The sequence below is a fragment of the Rousettus aegyptiacus genome, unplaced genomic scaffold, assembly GCF_014176215.1.
Source record: "Rousettus aegyptiacus isolate mRouAeg1 unplaced genomic scaffold, mRouAeg1.p scaffold_m13_p_1, whole genome shotgun sequence".
Lineage (NCBI taxonomy): Eukaryota > Metazoa > Chordata > Mammalia > Chiroptera > Pteropodidae > Rousettus > Rousettus aegyptiacus.
Genome location: NW_023416284.1, coordinates 12,812,070 through 12,825,600, shown reverse-complemented (window position 1 = coordinate 12,825,600; position 13,531 = coordinate 12,812,070). Strand labels below are relative to the sequence as shown.

At 50.3% G+C, this 13,531-nt stretch overlaps 1 protein-coding gene across 2 annotated transcripts in view; it reads right to left on the bottom strand.

Annotated features, from left to right (window-relative positions):
* The window catches only part of ALPL (alkaline phosphatase, biomineralization associated), a 53,216-nt gene extending 41,641 nt beyond the window's left edge, over positions 1–11,575 (bottom strand). The window contains exon 1 of one of the 2 annotated variants that reach the window (XM_016149243.2): positions 11,448–11,575. The gene's annotated coding sequence lies outside the window, so the exon portion shown is untranslated. Of the gene's footprint in view, positions 1–10,744; positions 11,082–11,447 lie in introns of those variants that run through there. The other variant, XM_016149245.2, reaches the window with a different exon arrangement.
* Positions 11,576–13,531: the final 1,956 nt, after the last annotated feature.

The following is a 13,531-nucleotide window of genomic DNA, read 5'->3' as shown; positions in this document are numbered from 1 at the left end:
GTACGATCCACAGTTTCGGGCATCTACTGGAGGTCTTAGAAAGTATCCCCCATGGGTAAGGGGTCACGACTGTAGTCCTAGCCCCATTTTATAAGTAAATTGAGGTGCAGTCACTTGGCCAGAGTCAACCATAAGGAACCCAGGTCTGCACAACTCTTACCCAGGTCCCTTTACCTCTCCGAGCCTCATCTTTCTGTCAAACTGGGCAAGGTACGTGACTTTCTTGGCAAACAGTAAGTGATTAATAAATGTCCATCTTAACTCAGAGGAGCTGTGTGGATATACTGGAGAGAAACTGTGCGGTGGCTAGAACCAGTTCTATCAAGTGGCAAGTCCCAAAGTCCATTCCTGGTCAAACTGTTTTTCAAAGTCCATCCAACAAACGGGAGGTCACTCGACCCCTAACTTCTCCTGGCCGATAGGATGGAGGTCTACAAGCGTGGGGTCCTGCCCACCTTTCTGACAGCATCTCCTGGCCCCAGGCCCCACCACTCAGACCCTCCGGGCCCCGCTCTCTCCCCTCAGGGTTTTTGCTCTGGCTCTTCTCTCGCCAGCAACACTTGCTGGGCTCACTCCTCGTTCTTCAGCTCAAAGGTTTCGCTCTCTGAGTTCTTCCCTGCCACACCAGGTGAAGAAACCCCCACAGCGCCCTGGTCCCTCACTATTTCGCAGCCCTGTTTATTTTCTTCGCAGTGCTCATTCATCACTGTCTGAAATGAACTTAATGACTTTAGTGTCTTTGTCTGCCAGTACAATGGAGCTCCAGGAGGAAGCACTTTGTGTTGTTGACTGTGTATCCCCTGGCATCTGGAACCACACCCTGCTATAGAAGATGCTCAGTAAATATTTATTGGAGAGAGGAAAAAAGATCGAATACCACCTCCTCTAGAACTCTTTCGCAGGCATTTTGCCCAGGGCATGGTTAGGTGGCCTCCTCTGCTCCCATGGCCCTTGAACTTCCCTTTACCTTCTACCGCTCTGTTTGGGTCTGTTGACACAACCACCTCCCCACATACTGGCTGCTCTTTGAAAGCAAAAACTAGACCGGATTCATCAGTGAATTGCGGCATCTAGCCCTGGGCCCAGCAGGCAGTTGGTCCGAGGAAATGTTTGTTGAATGAATGAATGAATGTTCTCCTGCACACATCTCTCCCCCTCCCTGACTCTGCTTTTTCCTTTCCCCACCCTGACAGGTGCCAAGAAACCGGCACTCAAGTGTACTGACAAGAAAGGCCACTCCAGCAGGAACTTCCTAGAGTAGGGGCTGTCTTTCTTCTCTCAGCAGGAGCCACTTCCAGGCAGTGAGGGGACAAAGCCCAAAGCCAGAGCTGCCTCCGTCACAGGAACCTCTGGGTCTTGACCTAGCAAGGCCAACAGGACAGGCGGTTTCCCCATTTTTTGCCTTCACTGATTAGATGAGGAGGTTGGCTGGTCTGCCTCGGAGCCCCAGCTAGAGGCCCTGTGCGGCTGAGCTCTGCCTGGCCAGGGGCCAGTCTGAAAAACACTCGATTATTCAGATCATGTAGCTACCCAAGAAGAAAAGATCTGCTCCCCCGAAAAGGGGAAGTGAAACAGGCAGGCTGGCCTGAGGATTCAGATGTTAAAGAAGGACATTTCAGGATAAAGTTGTCAAATAAGATAGTGCGCTGAGATTTTCCACCCCAGGAAGACACTGGAAGCCTGAGATAGAAACCCAAGAGCGTCAGGCCCGAGGCCAGAGCGCTGGACTGAGGTTTCTGAGTTAGCAGCAGCTTCTCCCAGGCTAATTGCTCTGGCCTCCCCCTCCCCCTGGTCCTGGAGACACTAGGACTGTCCCACTGTGCACTCCCCACCTCCCCCGGCACCTCCATCTCTCCCTTACCCCAGGAATCACACAGGAGACAAACTCTGCACTCCTCAGCTCATGGGGCCAGGTCACATAGTCAATTCCTGCCTCTCATACCCTCCCTGAGTTGGGCTCTGGAAAACCTTCAGGTTCAAGAAGAGTTGATACATATGGCTTGCAAAGATTTATCTAATATTAAGGGATTTGGGGTTCACACTCTGGGTCCAGGCTACCCAGGTTCCAATTCTGGCGTAACTGCTTATGAGCTGCATGACCTTGGGCAAGTCCCTTCCCTTCCTATGTGCTTCTTCTATTCACCTGTAAAAACAAAGATTTGAGTGCTGACTCTGTGGGAAGTTAAAAGGACCAAAAGAAAAAGAGTATGAAAAACACTTACTTAGCAGGCCATACAGAGGGATTCAGTAATGGCGACTCTTATCATTATTCTTAAACAGATTATGTTCTTTGGAGCTAGACCTGGATCTCTGGACCAGACAGTCCCAAGACAGACACTTCCACCCTCACCAGAGCCAAAACCAGTTGGCTTAGTAGACTGGGAGGCAGAGGAGAAAGACTCCAGGCTCTGGATTCAAATCGCATCTCCATTATCCACCAGCTCCGTGACCACAGGCAAGTGACTTACCCATATTGAGCCCTATTTCTGCCTTCTGTCTTTCATAGATCACAGCACTACCTCCCTCGAGGCTGTCTGGAGAGGTGCTAGTCTCTGCTGCTGTTGGCCATGAGCAGTGCCAGGGAATTATGGAACTGACATATGTCAGGCTGCTCCAGGAAGCATGGTACACATAGATTCGTTACTCTGTGTATAGCCATTACTATTATTATTATTATCAAAGAAATTAATGTTTCATACTGAGGGTACAATGCACAAGAAGACTGATCTGAAGTATAACGTTGAGGGAACCCATACCTGACTAAGGGCCCTAAGCTGTCATCAGGGAAACTGGCTCGTCCTGCTGCTAGTCACCAACAAACCGTCTATGAGCTGGTGTCCTCAGTGGTGAGACGAAGATACCGGTGGAGATCTGGGAAGGGCAGCTGGGCTCAGCTTGGGGCGACTTGGGTGTCTAAGCCAATAGGACAGGGAACCAAGCCCAGCTGGGCTGTGGAAACCCCCTGCCAGGGGTGGCAGCCTCTTTCTCACTTGAGGACATGAAACGTGTGCTGAATGCAGGCATCTGGTTAGACACTGGAATTCACGAATGATTCTGACGGGCTTCCTGCCCTCCAGAAACTCATGTTCAGAGCCGAGTGCTATGTGGGCATTCAGATTACAAAAGGCTTGAGATTTCTGAGAAAGATCTAAAAAAGCAGCCGTGATACCAACTGGCATTGCAGTCAGGAAGGGCCCTGCAGGGAAGGGGACAGCAGGTGCAAAGGTGAAGACGCAAGTGACCGGGAACACACTGGGTAAAGAACTCAGCCTGGGACCCTGACCTGAGTTCGAGGGCTGGTTTTGCCATCGATTTGACCTGAGCCTCAATGACTCCTTTTGCAAAATGAAGATAATACTTTATTGAGCTGCTTTAAGGGGGTCAGTGAGATCGTGAATAAGAAAAAGCTTTAAAAACTGGATAGTATGACAGGAGCCTGGAAACTGAGGCTGGGAGTATTAAAGTGACTCATTCAGGGTCGCATGGCTGATTAAAACAGGAACTGAATTGGTCCACCTGGGACAGGAACACAAGCCCAAACCCACCTCAGCTGCAATACTTCCGAGTTCCCTCCCATCTCGTGCCCCGGGCTCCCCTGGGCCCTCTGCTCATTAAGGCCTAGGGAACAGGCAAGACACTTAATTTTCTGGTGCAGGGATCACCATTTCATCCTTGTGTGGTCCCAGACCCAATTTTCTAACCGGCAGAAGTGGAGAAGCCATTGGCTGTGCTTCTCGGCGCGTATGTGGGAGACTCTCTGCACAAAAGAGCGCTTTCCACAGGTGAAGAAGTGTCACAGTTGCGAATGAGAAATGATGACGGCGAGCCGAGGAAGAGCCAGGCCAGAGTCCAGCAGTCCCCATACTGAGCTGGGGACGGGAAGTGGGTTCAGGGTCGCACGGACATGAATTCAAATCTCAGTAGCAACGCTGGTTCACCAGCTGGGGCAACTCAGGCAAGTGACTTCCCCTCTGAGTCCTTTTCCTCACTTAAAAAATGGGCTTGTTTTAGGGATTAAAAGTGTGGATGCATATAAAGCATTTAGCAGAGTGGCTTGGTGCATAATGAATATTCAGTAAACGTTAACTCTTATTACTACTATTGATACTATTTCATAAGGTGAGGAAAGGGATGCGCAGAACTTTCTAGGATGATCTGAAACCAGCCACTTCCTTTTCAGTCTTACTTTAAGCCTGGGTTGTGACCAGCCCCAGAAACCAGCGACTCCCTTGAAGACTGAACCTGGGAAGCAGAGGTGAGATCTGGCGCAGTCTAGCTCTCGGTTCCTCCCACTTTCCCACACAAGGAAAAGAAGACAGAACCATGCTGACATTGACCCGGGTGCCACTCTGGGCCTGTCCCTTCTCCACCCCTGTCCACACAATAATTAAATCTAATTTGGTTCTGGGATGCCCTTCAATCTTGCGTGCCAACTCTAAGTAGTTGATCATGGCTGCCTGGAGGACTGTATTTAGAAGGAATTTGAGGTTTGGAAGGAAAAAAAGCAGTGGTTGATTAGTGATGTCTGACATGTGTACAGCACAGAAGAGTAGCAACATGCACGCCGACTATTTGCTGTACGTGAACTAGAAAAGTCTTAAGGCCGCATCTCATTCAGTGCAAGCCAGGGTTGTCAAGTAGGGTAACTGAAAGCCAAAAGAGCAAAAGCGACTTGCACAAGGTCACACAGCTTGCAACGGCAGCCCGGTACTCAAACCCAGGCCCCTCTGGGTTTCTGAGGAGGCTTCCTGCTAGGACTATCCTTTCCTTTTTCTCAACTAGAAGAAGAGGTGTCCAAGCTGAGACCCACTCTCTGGGAGAAGAGATGCTGCTGCCCAGCCAGGAGTGCCTATGCTGGGTCCCCTCCCTCTGAGACCTTCCAACCCCACATCACTTTGCGAAGCCCAGAGACAGCCAGTTCCACTGAAAACAAATGTAAACAGTGGGGTCTCCTGAGGGCTTGTATCCAAACATAAAAATTTGAATGCAGATGCTAAACTGATTGGGCAAGAGGGTATGAGACCTGGATTTAAGTGTTCTCGTCACTTTCCAGCTGTGTGACTTTGGGAAAGTTACTCAGCTTCTCTGAGTTTCAGTTTTCTGTTCTGTAAAATAGAGGGGATAACAAGTTAAGTGCAAAAAAGATCATTCAAAGTGATTAGCTTAGTTTTTGACAGAGTAAGCCCATAAATGTTAATCATAAGGATTAGGCCAAGAGGAAAATTTAAACACAGCATTTTCACAAAAAATAAAAAGGTGATTCATGCAAGGGCTTGGATGAGCATTATTGAGAGGACCCCTGCTTATATTTGATATCTTAATAGGCTAACTGAAGCTGAAATATAAATTGCAATAGTTGACGACTTCAAAATAAATAAGGAATTCGATTCTTCCAGGAAGTTGGATTGTGTCATTCATGCCACAAAGAAGGAAGCAGCCTCGAGTGGGTGGATTGGCAAAGGTAGGGGACGAATGGGTATGTATCTCACTTCCCAGGTGGGTGCTTTGTGCCTGATTCCTCATCTGTAACATGAGGATAATAGCACTTGCCACACAGAGCTGCTGTCAGACTGAGCGATTCCAGGTGAGGCTCTGAACACCACACCTGCCTGGCATGGCGATGTGAGTTAGCAGTGGTATGTATAGGTGGGAGCGGGGAGCAGAGAAAACAGAGCAGCTATAGAAGTGCGGAGTAGGAGTGAGGAAGGGGAGGAAGGCTCAGAATCAGCTGAGACGCTTTCTACCCAGAATGGTGGCAGACGAGTAAGTTATTAACTCCTACATGTTAAGAGGCTGGTAAGTCAAAGGGTGGACAGGTAGAGGAAGAAAGACAAATGATATCAAGAAAGGCCAAAACTCATACGGTCCAGTGACAGCCAACAAAGAGGCCTGCGGAATGACAGGACAGAGACCTGAGAATCTCAGCTTGAGATCTAAGAGGGTACCCGCCCTGTTGTTTTGCAGACAAAGTAAAAGGTGGATCAGAAAAGGCAAGAGCTCGACTTGAGCAAATATTACGTGGTAGACCCGTTTAAAAGCTGAATTAATGGTTTTTCAAATAAGAGCCACCTGAGGAAGCACTTTTTAAAATAGCATACATACAATGTTTGTTGAGCTTTGCTCAGCGACTTGCAGACCTGGCCAGGTAAAGTTCATCCACCTGACTCACAGACTGAGATTTGGGAGGAGGAAACCACTTCTCTGCAACAAGCCAGGGTCAGGATCTCACTACCGAGAGGCTGAGGTCTATTCCCAGAAATAACCTCCCAGCCTATTCTCTTCCCTGGGTCAGGACAGGGCGACAGAGGCAAGTAGGGGAGGGAGTGAACCTAAGGTGTCTGCCCTCTGACCTCAGTCGCCTCAACTGCAAAACAGCAGGGGGTGAGATATGAGGATGAAAGATAACGCTGACGATGCCTGGTACCCATCGGGTGCTCATAAAATGCTACTTCCCACACAGGCACACGTCTGAACTCCTCTGCAGGTGCCAGGACCAAGAGACCTGTGGTTACCATCAGGAATCAGCATCCCCCCTGTTCATTTTGTATCCCCAGAACAGTTTGCAAAGACCTTCTAGGCTTTCATCTAGGCAGCTGCCCTAGAGCCCCTATATTTAACCATGAGGGTTCATGTCCTCCCATGCTATCCTCGAGCTTAGTCGTGGCGATCTGGAGATGTGCCATGGCTGTGGTATCTGCTGTCATCACCAGGCCTTGGCTCCCAGCAATGGGGATAGAACAGAGAACTGTGGGTTCAGAGTGCAAGGTGGTGTTTCTTGTCTGTGACGTGGGTGAACACCAATGCACAGGGTTTGGGGGAGCATTAGTGAGGTGGCAGATGTCGAGAGAGTCTCTTCTCTAAGGGGGCTGCATAATCTCTAGACTGAAGCACACAGAGCTGTCTGTCCCCAAGGCGGTAGGGCGGTAGGGCCCCTGGCCCAGCTCTCTGACCCCTGACAGGCTGATGTTGTCATCCCCAAACCTCTAGAGCCTATAGTCTCTCCCTGGGGACCACCAAAGCAAGAAGAAAGCTCCCTGCACCTAGTCAACATGTTTCAGCAACAACACCAGGCCGCAGAAGAGAGACTGATGTCCATGTGTCCCATATTCCTAACCCTGAGCCGCCTAAGGGCTGACCCAAGCTTCATGCGGTCCTTCAGATGAGATCTGAGTTCCGTTCTGTGGCTCAAAGCACCTAGTCCAGAAAGTGCAAACTCAGAAGGCAGGCAGGCAGTGTCAATGAGGCAGGTGGGCTGGGTGTGAGAGGGTAGGGAGTAGTGGGGACTGTGGTAAAGTGGACAGAGCAGCTGCCAATCAGCTTAGCCTGGGTGGCCAGGCAGGGCTGTGGCTTCGTCTTCTGATCTTTCAAGAGTAGTAAAATGAAACTGCCTAGTTTAACACCACCAATAACTAAATAAATGCTTTTAAATCACTGCAGGAGTCAACAATCCACCACACCTGCTCCCTGCCTCAGGAGGAAGGCAGTTTGTCACTAACCTGCCATAAACTAGGCTATAAATATTTGAGGACCAATTGATTAAATTAGACCCCTTCCAGGTCTTAGGGAAGTGCTGTGATCAGAACCAGGCTCGTGCTCCCCAGGCATCTTTTTGCTTACAGATGAGGAAGCTCAGAGAGAGGAAGTAACTTGCCCAAGGTCACACAAGTAGTAAATCAACAGGGCAAGAACCTAAACTCTGCTCTCCTGAGTTGAAGATCTTTTTCCACCAACCCACACTATCTGCATCCTCTCCTGAACAATTCCTTCTTTTCAAAAACCAGATATACTAAGGATGTGCTATGGAAAAGATACACACCCAATTCAAGACAGTGGGTATTTGGGGGAAGTCATGGAGCTCAGAGCCAGGAGACTGAATTCCCAGCCCTAAGCGACTGGGTGACCCTGGGCCAGCCCCTCCCCAACCCAGGGCCTCATTCCCCCAGGTCTGCAAGAAGGCCAATTGACAGAGCCAGCCTTCCTGCTCTGAAATTCTAGGCATCTGTGAGATCTCCTCTCTGGTCAGTCTTTTGTGGCCTCAGATGAACATAAAATAGTAATAATAATAATAATGGGGAAGGAGAATCCACACTAGCCAGGAAGGAACACTACAATTTTTAGTGAAACCTGACTCTTGGTTACTGGAACTCAGAAGGAACGATGGTAATACTGGGGCAGTTTAACCACCATCCTGCAGTTAAACAATAACACATCTGGTTTAACTTCATTTTCCTCATCTCCTCTCCCCGCCCCCTACCCTCATCTCAAATTTTACCCCTTAATTTGAGAAGTCAAATTAAATGCAAACAATTGATTTCATGCCACAGTGAGGTTGAGAATTTCAGCATGGAAAACTTTAAGCATAAAGTTTCTCTGGGAGCAATTAGGAAATGTTGGGGGGTGGTATAGGGAATTGGGAAATTTGGAGACTATTCTTGAATGTTCTTAAGACACTAAGCATTATATTAAAGTTGTCGAGGGCCTACTAGGAACTTAACACTCAGAGAGGTAAAGTGACTTGCCTCAGGTCACACAGCTAGGACTGGAATGCTGACCCCAAAGTCAGTATTTTCCCTGCTCTCTATCTAGGTCTTTGTAACCCAAACAGGGCCTTCTCTCTGGCCTTTGTGGATCACCTGGTAATGGTTAGGGAAATGCTGCAAAAATTAGGACTATTATTAACTTCTCAATAGTAATCGTCAACACTGGTTCAGCCCAGTGTTGAAAAGCCATCTATGATCTTGCTAGCCCCTCATAGCAACTCCACAAAGTACATGTTGCTAACCTATATATTATTCCTCATCTAAGGCTCAGAGTGGGAAAATGACTTGTCTGGGATCACACAGTACTGGGAATGAACCTCCAATCTACTGCCCCCAGCTGTCCTTTAAAAGTGAGGACATCTCTAGAAGGGGGGAAAAAAAAAACCCAAAAACATACAGCACAACCTAGCTCCAGCCCGCACTGGGGAGCTGAGTCAGCATTCCTGTGGCCACACAGAGATTTCTGAGCACTGATTCTCAGCCCAGCTTGCTTACTTACAACGCAATGTTCTCTCTTCGAGATTTGGGGTTGGTATTAACAATTCCAATTTCTATTTCAAGGTGAGAACTTCAGGTTATGCCACTGGATCTTACCCCTGGATTAAGAGGCCTCATCCCCAGAGAGGGATACAATATGAAGATCACTAGACTTGGAATTCTAGACACCAGGGCTCCATCCAGCCCCAGCTACCCAAGTAGCAAGTGTGTCCTTGGACAAGTTGCTTCTCTCCAAGACCCATTCCTTCACTTGTAAAGTTAGGACTGCATCTAGGTTGCAGGGGATGTTGGGTGTGTAAGCTGCAGGACAAGCAGGGCTTGAGTTTGGGTTTGCAAGGGGGGAAAGGGGGGACACCAGGCAACCCTACAATGCAGCCCATCGAGGAATGAGCAGAGCCTAGATGAAGGTGGGTAACGAAGAGACAGTGACGTAACCCTGCACCCAGTCTCCGCATTGCATTTTTCTGGTAGGATTAGGGCTGGTGACAGCCAATCTTTTCTTAAGCACAGGTGCCAGCTAAACACTTCACGTGCATTAATCTAGACCTCATCGCAGGTAGGTGCTATTTATTGATCTCCTCAGCCTAAAGGGGACAGAACTCATTCCAGGCCACACGGCTAGGTCGCCTTCTCTATTAGTGAGGACCAAATGTTGGCAGATCAATTTTGCACGTTATTGCATTTTAATCTCCTTCCCTGTGAATCACTTGATTCCGATTCTAAAATGTCAATTTCAGAGCATGAAAAAAGTTTGTTGATGCGAATGAATGTTGGAATGCCTGCTCCGGAAAGAAGGTATTTGTCTGTTTAAGTTACTGCTGTGTTCCCAGCACGGAGAACAGGGCTAGACGGTGAGAAATGAAGATAGCACTCATTTCTGGCCGTAGTTCAGTTTTATTCCTCAGAACAGTCTTATGGGAGAGGTATACTCCCCATTTTACAGGCGGGGCCACCAACACAGACACCCAAGCCTGTCTCACTTCAGGGGCTGAGGAGTTGGGAAGCTGTGTTGCGGGGCTTCTTCTGCTTAGGGAATTCAGAGGTGTGGAGTTCAGGAGGGGAAAAGGAAGCAGAGGGACAAGGACAGGGAGTGGACGGGCAGGTGGGAAAGCCTAAAGATTTGAAGGAGGCCAGTCTGGAGGATGGAGGGAGGCAGGACTGAGCCCTGGAAAGACAAGAAGGAGGAACCAAGGCTCAGCCCCTCATCCCTTTGGCCAGTAAAGTGGAAACAGGAGGCTAAGGATGCAGGGTTTGGAGTCAGGGTTCAAATCCTTGTCTCTATTTACCTAACTTCTTTACTTCTTAACTTCTCTAAGCTTCACTTGCCCATTTGTAAACAATACGGTGCAAAAGAAGTGTTGGAGAGGGACTGGCACACAGTAGGGAATCAATCAAGGGTTGCAGTCATCCTCACCCGGGTGGGAGCCAACCCCTGCCTCCCAGGGAAGTCCCGCCCACCCGCGGAGTTCGAGCCTTTTCCCCGGACCCGGGGGCCTTTTCTGTGCTGAGAATCGTCCTGCCTGGATCGCCAGGATCTTTCCCCTCCGCCAGCCCTTCTGAGGATTGACAGGGGGTCAGAAAGAGACAACGTCCGGGAAGGCTGGGGCTTTCCTCAGCTTCCCACCTCACCATTGTTGACCATGCATGCATTTAACCCTTTCCTACCAAGGCTGGGCACAGCAACCAACCCTGGGCAACTCACTCACCTGTATACGCCCAGAGGTGGGTTGCAGGCTCCCTGGGCTTCGGGGGTTCCAGAGCTTTGCCCCATGGCTGCTATGCCCACCCCGACCCCCAAAAAGACACCGACACGCCGGATGTTCCCTTTCTCCTCCCCCGAGCGGATCCTGGACTCAAGTGCCTCCCTCCCTCCACTGCTCTCAGCTCCGGCCAAACTACTTTAGACCCTACGGGGACAGATCAGCCTCCTCCCCTGGCGGCCTTAGCAAGGTCTAGAGGTTACTAGGTGGGGGGCATGGGAGGACGCCAGGCAGGGGGCTGGTGTTGCCAGCCTGAGACTTCAGATCTCCGATCAAGGGGGCACCATAGGAGCTGCTCAGTTGCTGGGCACACGCGGGAGACGCCTGGACCGAGGGTGGGGGTCCCGAGCAGCGGTCCTGGAGGCAGGAGACCCCAGGACTGCATCGGCGGTCCAGAACCCGGTTCTCTTGGCTCGCGGGCTCCGCGAGGGCCACGTCCAACTCTAGCCGACCCAGTGCGCCCGCGGGGAGCCTCAGATGCGTGTGAGTACCGGAGCGGGACAAGGAGCCGGAGGTCTCGAAGGGCTGCCCTGACATTTATATCCAAACCTCGCTGCCGTCCCGGAGCAAGTGGAGGATGTGGGAGGGGCCGGGGATCAACCACGTTCCCGGAGATCCGGAGGAGCTGGGGACAGCGTCGAGTCCTTACCTGCGCAAATTTCGTGGATAAAGGTCTGTTCTGGCGCAAGTGACGTGGGGTCGGTAAGCTGGAACGGAGGGCGCGGGCTGGCGGGAGCACGATGCTGCCGGGGCCGCTTCCCCCGCCGGCTTATAAAGGCGGCCGCGGGGCCGCAGCGCCACTGGGGCAGCCCTCCCCGCCCCCACCCCACCCCCTGGCCGGCCCGGGCCCTTCCCGCCCCCATCCCGCCCCCGCTCCTCCCCCTGCCCGAGACAGGCTGGCGGGTCCGGCCACGCGGCCATGGCGCCGCCTGCTGGGGGTCGCGGTGCACTCCTCTCCGCTGCGGCCCTGCGTGGGGCTGGGGCCCGCGATCCACCGCTCCAGGAACTCTCCTGCCCCTTCCACCCCCACCCCCACCCCGGCTTCTCTGGCGCAGCACTCCCCCCGCCCCCCCCACCCCACCCCACTCCCCGCGACTCGGGCTCTGATTCTGGTCTCCGAATGTCCTTTTAGTTGTCTTTATCTTTGGCTCCAATTCGTTCTGTGTCTCTTTGTGTGTGTCTTTCTGGCGCCCTCCGTCCCGTCGGCTCCTCTGTGTATCTGTCTCTGTGCCTGTCCGCTTGTCCCTTTTTGGGTCTCTCTGTCTCTATCCATCTCAGGACATATGTCCCTCTCTCCGTCTCTGTCCACCTCTGTGTCTGGCTGACTGTCTTCCTTGGCCTCTCTCCTTCCCAGTCCAGACAAGACAGCTAACCTCTTCCTCTCTTCCCTGTCCTTGCACTATCTTCTTGGCTAGGACGGGAGGAAGCCAAGGGTGACCTAGGAAGGGTGGCTCCGGGAGGGGAGCCTCCTCTGAACAGGGGCTATTTCCTCTTTTCTGCTTAGAGAGGGACAGACAGCCCGCCAGCATTGTGCTGACTGCATCCCAGCCAGAGCCCTGGCACCTGCCTCCTGGGTGACCCGGGGAGGGGGCTCGCACTTCCCATGGAGTGGAGTCGGTCCAGGTTAGCCAGTCGCTTGATTCCAGAGGACTTGTACTTTAACAGACAGACATCACCCCTGGTTTCCCTCACCATGTGGTGAGAGAGTCGTATGAGACAGTGGTTGAAAAGTGCACAGGAAATTCTAAAATTCTAGATAAACGAGGGCAGGAGGAAGACCAAGAGAGGGCTAAGGCCAGAACAGAGAAGCTGTCGGCACCAGCAGAACCAACTCCAGCCCAGAATTCTCTCTTTCGCCTACTCCATGCCAGCCTAGGGCCAAGCATCTTGCATACGTTATCTCCCAACAACCCCATTTTATTTTTTTATTAAATGTATTGGGAGGGCATTGGTTAAAAAAATTATATAGGTTTCAAGTATACAATTCAATAATGCATCATTTGTACATTGTGTTGTGTGTTCACCACCCAAAGTCAAATCTCCTTCCCTCATCATACGTTTGACCCCTTTACCCTTTTCTACCTCCCCCTCTTTTGTTCCCCTCTGGTAAGCACCAGGGGTCCCTTTTTTTCCCATAACCTCTCCCATATTATTATTAATTGTCTCGTTGACTGACATTAGCCATTCCAACAGGTATGAGGTAGTATCTCATTGTGGTTTTGATTTGCATTTCCCTAGTGAAATCGAAAATCTTTTCATATATCTGTTGGCCATTTGTATGTCTTCTTGGGAGAAGTTTGGGTCTGTTTGGGTCCTCTGCTCATTTTTTAACTGAATTATTCCAACAACCCTGTTTTACAGAGGAGAAAACAGAGGCCCAGAGAGAGCACACATGTGACTTGTCAGTATGATTGGAACCAGAACTGGGGCCTGGCACCGGAAATCAAGAATGTCTTTGTATCTATTTTTATTTCTTCTTGTATATTTAGCAATTGATAGTATTTCTTTATTTATGGGAATGATATAAAGTTTCATTTTCAGCCTAAGTTTATTTTTTTTAAAAAATGAATCAAAACACTGAGTAAATATGTATTTAATGGGTTAGGTTATTAGGGCAAAATTCATGGAGGTGGCAAATGAATGAAATTGAGGAAATACAACACTTCTGCATAAGACGTTATGGGTAAAAACATCCAGAACTGAACCCCAAATCTGGGAGGGTCTCTATAATTG